The sequence below is a fragment of the Alosa sapidissima genome, chromosome 4, assembly GCF_018492685.1.
Source record: "Alosa sapidissima isolate fAloSap1 chromosome 4, fAloSap1.pri, whole genome shotgun sequence".
Lineage (NCBI taxonomy): Eukaryota > Metazoa > Chordata > Actinopteri > Clupeiformes > Clupeidae > Alosa > Alosa sapidissima.
In genome coordinates, this window is record NC_055960.1 from 1,118,706 (window position 1) to 1,127,763 (window position 9,058).

Consider the following 9,058-nt stretch of genomic DNA (forward strand, 5'->3'; position numbering starts at 1 on the left):
ATTTCGATTGGCTGTTACGCGCGATCGGTTTTAGTTCCGAAGACAAAAAGCAATGCATTAATGAGGCATGGTCTGTAGATGATATCTGTCAAGTTTTGTGTCGATCGGACAAAATTTGTGACCTCTGATACGTTTTAAGTGATTTTGATGAAATCCAAAATGGCGGAAAATCCATCATGGCGGAAAATGACGTCATAGAGTGCGTTGAACTCGGCTTGGTCCAAGGATTCCAACGGTACCTCATCTTTCAAAATCGGATCAACAGGTCAAAAGTTACGTGCGTGAACGCACGTCCAACTTTGGCCTGTTGGTGGCGCTAGAGCCCTCGAGGAGCCGACATGAAACTTGGTGAAATTAATCATGGGACTGTCCCCAATCGGTGTGCCAAATTTCACAACTTTTTACCAGACGGTTCTATGGGCTGCCATAGACTCCCATGGCGGAAGAAAGATGTTAAATAAATATAACTGCAAGCAGCAATGAGGGGGCCAAGCAGTAGGTTCAGCAGGCCAGATTTGCCATGTAAGTCAATGCCGTTGCATCAGACATATAGCCTTAACCCTTAAGAACGTAGGTTTTATTTAAACCAACGTACTCCACTGGGTGAGTTTTTTGGGCTGCGTCACTAGCGTTCTACACTGACATTCTATAGTCATTATTAGGTGGCCTACAATCTATGCAGTGTTAGCATGGCCTGGGGCCTAATGTACAAAGACTTGTGTGGATTTCATACTAAAACATTGCGTACGTGCAAACCTGAAAAGTAGCGTACGCACAACAAAATCCTGATGTATGAAACTGTGCATACGCAGCATTCCACGCAGCTTTTCTTTGTACATCCCAATTAACGTGAAATTAAGCGTACATGCACGAGCATTACACTCCGCCCTCTCTCCTCCCTCAATCACACTCATTTTAATATGCTAACTAGAAAGCCACTCGAGAGCGCAGACCTCCGCAAAGACAAAATGGCCTATCCCGCAATATTAATAACAATGAAAACTAATTTGTGGATCCATACTCGAACCTGCTCCAAAGTTTAATAATTAAAATCATCAAATTAATAATAAAAAAAAAAAAGTGCGGATGCGAGATAGAAGTGTTTATCCGATGAAATGGCAAGACTCTTACGTCTTTATCATCTGTAATTAATAACAAACAAAAAAACAGTACTGGCAGAGCGTAGCACGAGCAGTGGCAGCTATAGGGTCAGAGACTGTGGCAGAATTATTGGTCTGTCTGCAAGTAGGTGAAGTATTTGAACCATTACAACACAACTGCATTAATTAAAAAAAACATTAAATTAATCATGTCCAAGTAGGCTACCACGCATCGCGCACTCGAGGTGGAATAAACGAAGTCGATCCAGGCCACATCGCTACAACATTACGATTTCTGGATCATATCCCTATATTTGCACACAAGTGTGACAACAATAATGCGAATGCTTACTCGAGGAAAGTCAAAGTATCCTATGCAGTCAATCACACTAAGGGAAATAGGCTGACTATAATAAGCGTGAATATAAGCTATCTATTCACATGCATGATCCTGTCCCATATGTATTTCTTTCAAATGAAAACTATCGGATATATGAAGGGAAAACACTCGGCACATTTTAAGGCATGGGCAAATGCGTGAAGCCGACCCCATTTGTTTTGTGGAAAGCTCTTCAAAATCTGAAATGTTTGATAAGCCAGTCATCAACAATCGTGTAACCAAATATCGCCTCTGTGTAGGCTAGGTTTCACATTCCCTTTTAATTCTGATCCGCTAATAAGTCTACAGTTGTCATTAGATAGGTTGTTGCATAACTTAGTAGAATTTGCGCATGTTGTATGTCCATTTAAATATAGACACAAAGGCCTACTTTCGAAGTGTTATCATTTTTAATAACCCACGTTTCACAATATACTGTGCAAATAAAGGCCTAGACTCGCGATCAACTAATGTTGTTGCGCTGCATTGCCTCTAAGTGTCGCCAACTGACGATACACATTGGAAATGTGCGTAGGCCTACGCCAGACATGAAGTTTGCGTGGAGGACCTCACATTCTCACGTTCAAGTCAGCCTTCGTACATCCGGACGTGAGCGTGAGAAGTGACGTACGCAGCATTTTTGTGCGTATGCAAGCTTTGTACATGAGGCCCCTGGTCTGTTTTATTTCACGTGAATATTGCAAAGTACCACACACACACATGCTTTCATCATGTGATCAGATGTGTTGCATGCATGCACCTGATTACGCAAATTAAGTCGCGCTGACAACGTGTTACAATTGTCACGAGGATAACAGGACACGCGAATATCTCTACTCTTACCTCAGACGGATGTTCAATGTCCACATCAGAGTCGTCATTAGATGTAAAAATAACCCTGATCTCTTCATCAGTAAGCTGACGCCTTTTCAAATGTGCCATGACTAATATTATCGATGAAATTGTATAGCGTCTGTAAATACTACGATGAATGAACGATGAACAATGAATGAACATCGAGATGCCGGTTGCTGTAATGTTTTGCATTGACGGACTTGATGAATGCACTGCTATTGCGCAAATAAAGCTGTGATTATAATGGGACAAGATAAAGATATATGCGCATTTCTTGTGCGAGTTTTAATGTCATGAATGTAGCAAACTATGTTTCCTGACCCGTGCGTTACTGAAAGCTACATAGCTTGTGAATGAACGATGTTTGTTTCCAGCATTCCGTACATTTCGCGGTCATTTTGATTTTCATCTTATCAGTGGCCATGAGATTTGACTAAACACTGAATAACATCATCATTTAATTTAGAAAAATCACTAATTTTGCTTGTTTTATTGTGCTTGGTGTAATGACTGACATTCAGAAATATGGCAATAAATGGCAGTGAAGTTAGCAACATTTGTAGCCTCCTGTAAATAAACGTCTTCCCAATACTTGCCACTTCCGTGGATTTTGTCATGTATAGCCCGACCACACAATCATAATATAAACTAGATCTGCAAAATGTGGACATAACAAAATGGTAGTGGCAAAGTGATTTGCGAGAGACCATCTTTGACTTTGAGAATGTACAATGTCAGCCCATGTTAGCCAACCAGTGGTAGCCCATTGTTAAGCAGCAATTAGAATACTTATGTAGCAACATTCCAAACACAAAAGTGTGACGGTACGCTTTTACGGATAGTTAACGGCTGTCACACCAGTGTGACGGTACGTTCTTAAGGGTTAAGCAGTCACAGCAAGTTCCATGCCATGCAACCCAAGATTGGCTGAGTTACAAGGTCAAGTTTCACATCAAAACATAACTGATTTTGTGGGGCTGAACGTCGCCGCCCCCTCCCCCAGCCAGCCCACCGCCGCAACCGCCTCTGCCCATCCCACCCCGTCCCACCCTTGCACGCACACATTAGAATGAACTAGATGGAACTTGCTGTCATCAGTTTCACATCAAAAATAAAAGATTGACTGAGATATGATCACACTTGCTGTGATTTAAACATAGAGGTCAACACTTGACGTCATAGGGTGTGTTGAACTCGGCTTGGCCCAAGGATTCCAAGGATACCTCATTTTGCCATTCGGGTCAACAGGTCAAAAGTTACGTCCGTAAACACAAGTCCAACTTTGGCCTGTTGGTGGCGCTAGAGCGCTTGAGGTGCCGGCATGACACTTGGTGAAATGAATTATTGGACTGTCCCCAATTAGTGTGCAAAATTGTATAACTTTTTACCAGACGGTTCTATGGGCTGCCATTGACTTCCATTGCAAAATAATGTGCATCAGCAACTACTGGCCAAAATGCATTTTTGTCAATTACGGTGCCCCCTAGAGGTCAAATGTCACCAAATTTCTTGAGCGTCCTCCCGATGGGGTCTGAGGTACATGTACTAAATTTGGTTTTGATACATGAAAGCGTTCCTGAGATATGAAATCACTTCCTGTTTGGCGGCTTCGCCGCAAATTTTGATTGGCTGGTACAGGCCAAAGCTTCTGTCAATTGTTCCAGAAAGCAATGCACTCATCAGGCATGGTCTGAAGATGGTCTCTGCCAATTTTGGTGAGGAACAGATGAAATTTGTGACCTGCCAAAACTTTTTTGTGTTTTTGATTTAATCCAATATGGCGGCCGAATCAATTACGATGACATCACAAGTTGGCTTGGGTCGGCCTAAGGACCTTCAACAGTAGTACCAGACACCACTAATGGGTTTTAATTCTAAGCACAACTGCTGCTACAGGCCAAAAGGCATGTTTCTTAATTACAGCGCCCCCTAGAGGTCAAAGGTCACCAGATTTCTTGAGCATCCCCCTGATTGGGTCCTGAGTCCATGGACTAAGTTTGGTTATGATAGATGAATGGGTTGCTGAGATATGAGCTCACTTCCTGTTTGGCGGCTTCGCCGCAAATTTCGATTGGCTGTTACGCGCGAACGGTTTTAGTTCTGAAAACGAAAAGGAATAACTTCTGTGCGGCTTGGTCTGAAGAGCATGTGTGTCAAGTTTGGTGACGATCGGACAAAATTTGTGACCTGTGAAGTTTTAGTTTCACTTTCACTAAAATCCAATATGGCGGAAAATCCATCATGGCGGAAGATGACGTCATAGGGTGCATTGAACTCGGCTTGGTCCAAGGATTCCATCGATACCTCATTTTTGACAATCGGCCATACGGGTCAAAAGTTACGTGCATGAACGCACGTCCAACTTTGGCCTGTTGGTGGCGCTAGAGTGCTCTAGGTGCCATCATGAAACTTGGTGACATTAATCATGGGACTGTCCCTAATCAGTGTGCCAAATTTCAAAACTTTTCACCAGACGGTTCTATGGGCTGCCATAGAATTCCATGGCGGAATAATAATAATAATAGGGAAGAAAACATAGAAACACAATGAGGTCCTCGCAGCTTCGCTGCTTGGCCCCCAATAAATATAGCTGCAAGCAGCAATGAGGGGGCCAAGCAGAATAGGCCGGAGTAGCTACGGCGACAAGATAGAACTCAGCAGACACCCGCGATCAACAGGGCTGAAACAGGGCTGAGTATTGCCACGCCTCCGCCAACCAGCCCCCCCCCACCTAATCACCCCAGCCCGTCCCACCCCGTCCTGCCATGCCCTTGCACGCACGCACTAGAATTAACTGGATGGAACATGATGTCATCAGTTTCACATCAAAAAATAAAAGATTGATAAAACACATCAGCAACTACACATCAAAATGCAATATTGCTAATTGCAGCACCTCCTACAGGTCAAAGGTCACCAAATGTTTTGAGCGTCCTCCTAATGGGGTCATGAATCCATATAGTAAGTTTGGTTATGATACATGGCAGGGTTGTTGAGATATGAGCTCACTTCCTGTTTGGCGGCTTCGCCACCAATTTTGATTGACTGTTACAAGCGAATGCTTTTGCCAATTGTTCCAAAAAGGAATATATTGATAGATTATGGTCTGAAGATGGTCTCTGCCAATTTTGGTGAGAATCCGCTGAAATTTGTGACCTGTGAAAACTTGTACGTGTTTTTGATTAAATCAAATATGGCGGCCGAATCAATTACTATGACATCACAAATTCGCTTGGGTCGGCCTAAGGACCTCCAACAGTATTAACAGACACCACTAGTGCATTTTAATTCCAAACACAACAGCAGCTACAGGCCAAAAGGCATGTTTCTTAATTACAGCGCCCCCTTGAGGTCAAAGGTCACCAGATTTATTGAGTGTCCCCCTGATTGGGTCCTGAGTCTATGCACCCAGTTTGGCTTTGATACATGCAAGGGTTGCTGAGATATGAGCTCACTTCCTGTTTGGCGGCTTCGCCGCAAATTTCGATTGGCTGTTACAGCCGAATGCTTCTGTCAATTGTTCCAGTAAGCAATGCACTGATAAGGCATGGTCTGAAGATGATCTCTGCCAATTTTGGTGAGGATCCACTGAAATTTGTGACCTGCGAAAATTTTTACGTGTTTTTGATTAAATCCAATATGGCGGCCGAATCAATTACGATGACATCACAAATTGGCTTGGGACGGCCTAAGGACCTCCAACAGTATTACCAGACACCAGTAGTGCGTTTTAATTCTAAGCACAACAGCAGCTACAGGCCAAAAGGCCTGTTTCTCAATTACAGCGCCCCCTAGAGGTCAAAGGTCACCAGATTTCTTGAGCGTCCCCCTGATTGGGTCCTGAGTCCATGTACTACGTTTGGTTATGATAGATGAATGGGTTGCTGAGATATGAGCTCACTTCCTGTTTGGCGGCTTCGCCGCAAACTTCGATTGGCTGTAACGCGCGAGCGGTTTTAGTTCTGAATACAAAAAGCAATACATTAATGGGGCATGGACTGTAGATGATATCTGTGAAGTTTGGTGTCGATTGGACCAAATTTGTGACCTGTGAAGACTTATTAGTGTTTTTGATGAAATCCAATATGGCGGAAAATCCATCATGGCGGAAATTGACGTCATAGGCTGCGTTGAACTCGGCTTGGTCCAAGGATTCCAACGATACCTCATTTTTGTCAATCGGCCATACGGGTAAAAAGTTACGTGCGTGAACGCAAGTCCAACTTTGGCCTGTTGGTGGCGCTAGAGTGCTTGAGGTGCCATCATGAAACTTGGTGACATTAATCATGGGACTGTCCCTAATCAGTGTGCCAAATTTCACAACTTTTCACCAGACGGTTCTATGGGCTGCCATTGACTTTAATGGCGGAATAATAATAATAATAATAATAATAATAATAATAAATATAGCTGCAAGCAGCAATGAGGGGGCCAAGCAGTGAGATCAGCAGGCCAGATTAACCATGTAAATCAATGCCGTTGCATCAGACATATAGCCTTAAGCAGTCACAGCAAGTTCCATGCCATACAACCCAAGATTGGCTGAGTTACAAGGTCAAGTTTCACATCAAAACATAACTGATTTTGTGGGGCTGAACCAGGGCTGAGTGTCGCCGCCCCCTCCCCCAGCCAGCCCACCGCCGCAACCGCCCCTGCCCATCCCACCCCGTCCCACCCTTGCACGCACACATTAAAATGAACTAGATGGAACTCGCTGTCATCAGTTTCACATCAAAAATAAAAGATTGACTGAGATATGATCACACTTGCTGTGATTTAAACACAGAGGTCAAAAATTGACGTCATAGGGTGAGTGGGGGTGTGAACTCGGCTTGGCCCAATGATTCCAATGATACCTCATTTTGCCCTTCGGGTCAACAGGTCAGAAGTTACGTGCGTGAACGCAAGTCCAACTTTGGCCTGTTGGTGGCGCTAGAGCGCTTGAGGTGCCGGCATGAAACTTGGTGAAATGAATTATTGCACTGTCCCCAATTAGTGTGCAAAATTTTATAACTTTTTACCAGACGGTTCTATGGGCTGCCATTGACTTCCATTGCAAAATAATGTGCATCAGCAACTACTGGCCAAAATGCATTTTTGTCAATTACGGTGCCCCCTAGAGGTCAAATGTCACCAAATTTCTTGAGCGTCCTCCTAATGGGGTCATGAACATGTGTAGTAAGTTTGGTGATGATACATGGCAGGGTTGCTGAGATATGAGCTCACTTCCTGTTTGGCCGCTTCGCTGCAAGTTTCGATTGGCTGTTACAGCCGAATGCTACTGTCAATCGTTCCAAAAAGCAATGCACTGATAAGGCATGGTCTGAAGATGTTCTCTGCCAATTTTGGTGAGGATCTGCTGAAATTTGTGACCTGCGAAAATTCGTACGTGTTTTTGATTAAATCCAATATGGCGGCCGAATCAATTACGATGACATCACAAATTGGCCTGGGTCGGCCTAAGGACCTCCAACAGTATTACCAGACACCACTAGTGCGTTTTAATTCTAAGCACAACAGCAGCTACAGGCCAAAAGGCATGTTTCTTAATTACAGCGCCCCCTAGAGGTCAAAGGTCACCAGATTTCTTGCGCGTCCCCCTGATTGGGTCCTGAGTCCATGCACCAAGTTTGGCTTTGATACATGCAAGGGTTGCTGAGATATGAGCTCACTTCCTGTTTGGCGGCTTCGCCGCAAATTTCGATTGGCTGTTACGCGCGAACGGTTTTAGTTCCGAAGACGAAAAGGAATAACTTTTGTGCGGCTTGGTCTGAAGAGCATGTGTGTCAAGTTTGGTGTTGATCGGACAAAATTTGTGACCTGTGAAGTTTTAGTTTCACTTTCACTAAAATCCAATATGGCGGAAAATCCATCATGGCGGAAATTGACGTCATAGGGTGCGTTGAACTCGGCTTGGTCCAAGGATTCCAACGATACCTCATTTTTGACAATCGGCCATACGGGTCAAAAGTTACGTGCGTGAACGCACGTCCAACTTTGGCCTGTTGGTGGCGCTAGAGTGCTCTAGGTGCCATCATGAAACTTGGTGACATTAATCATGGGACTGTCCCTAATCAGTGTGCCAAATTTCACAACTTTTCACCAGACGGTTCTATGGGCTGCCATTGACTTCAATGGCGGAATAATAATAATAATAACAAATATAGCTGCAAGCAGCAATGAGGGGGCCAAGCAGTATAGGCCGGAGTAGCCACGGCGACAAGATAGAACTCAGCAGACACCCGCGATCAACACTTGCAACAAGTGTCACATCAAAACATAGCTGATTTTGTAGGGCTGAAACAGGGCTGAGTATTGCCACCGCCTCCGCCAGCCAGCCCCCCCACCTAATCACCCCAGCCCGTCCCACCCCGTCCTGCCATGCCCTTGCACGCACGCATTAGAATTAACTGGATGGAACATGTTGTCATCAGTTTCACATCAAAAAATAAAAGATTGATAAAACACATCAGCAACTACACATCAAAATGCAATATTGCTAATTGCAGCACCTCCTACAGGTCAAAGGTCACCAAATTTTTTGAGCGTCCTCCTAATGGGGTCATGAATCCATATAGTAAGTTTGGTTATGATACATGGCAGGGTTGTTGAGATATGAGCTCACTTCCTGTTTGGCGGCTTCGCCACCAATTTTGATTGACTGTTACAAGCGAATGCTTTTGCCAATTGTTCCAGAAAGCAAGATATTGATAGATTATGGTCT